A 206-nucleotide genomic window follows, 5' to 3' on the forward strand; every position below is an offset into this window, starting at 1 on the left:
AAAGAAAATTATAGACCCATATCCTTAATGAAAATAGAGGCAAAAATTCTCAACAACATACTTGCAAACTGCATACAGAGACACATCAAACGATCATCCACCATGATCAAGTCAGCTTTATCCCAGAGATACAGGGATGGTTCAATACATGCAAGTCAATAAATGGCATTAATCATATAAATGGACTAAAAGACAAAAGCCACATT

The 206-nt window shown here is 34.5% G+C and overlaps 1 protein-coding gene across 1 annotated transcript in view; it reads right to left on the reverse strand.

Annotated features, from left to right (window-relative positions):
- The window catches only part of Dpp10 (dipeptidyl peptidase like 10), a 1579922-nt gene that overhangs the window by 1511415 nt on the left and 68301 nt on the right, over positions 1-206 (reverse strand). The window lies entirely within an intron of this gene.

Source organism: Nannospalax galili, unplaced genomic scaffold (genome assembly GCF_000622305.1).
Source record: "Nannospalax galili isolate Female #2095 unplaced genomic scaffold, S.galili_v1.0 scaffold37, whole genome shotgun sequence".
Lineage (NCBI taxonomy): Eukaryota > Metazoa > Chordata > Mammalia > Rodentia > Spalacidae > Nannospalax > Nannospalax galili.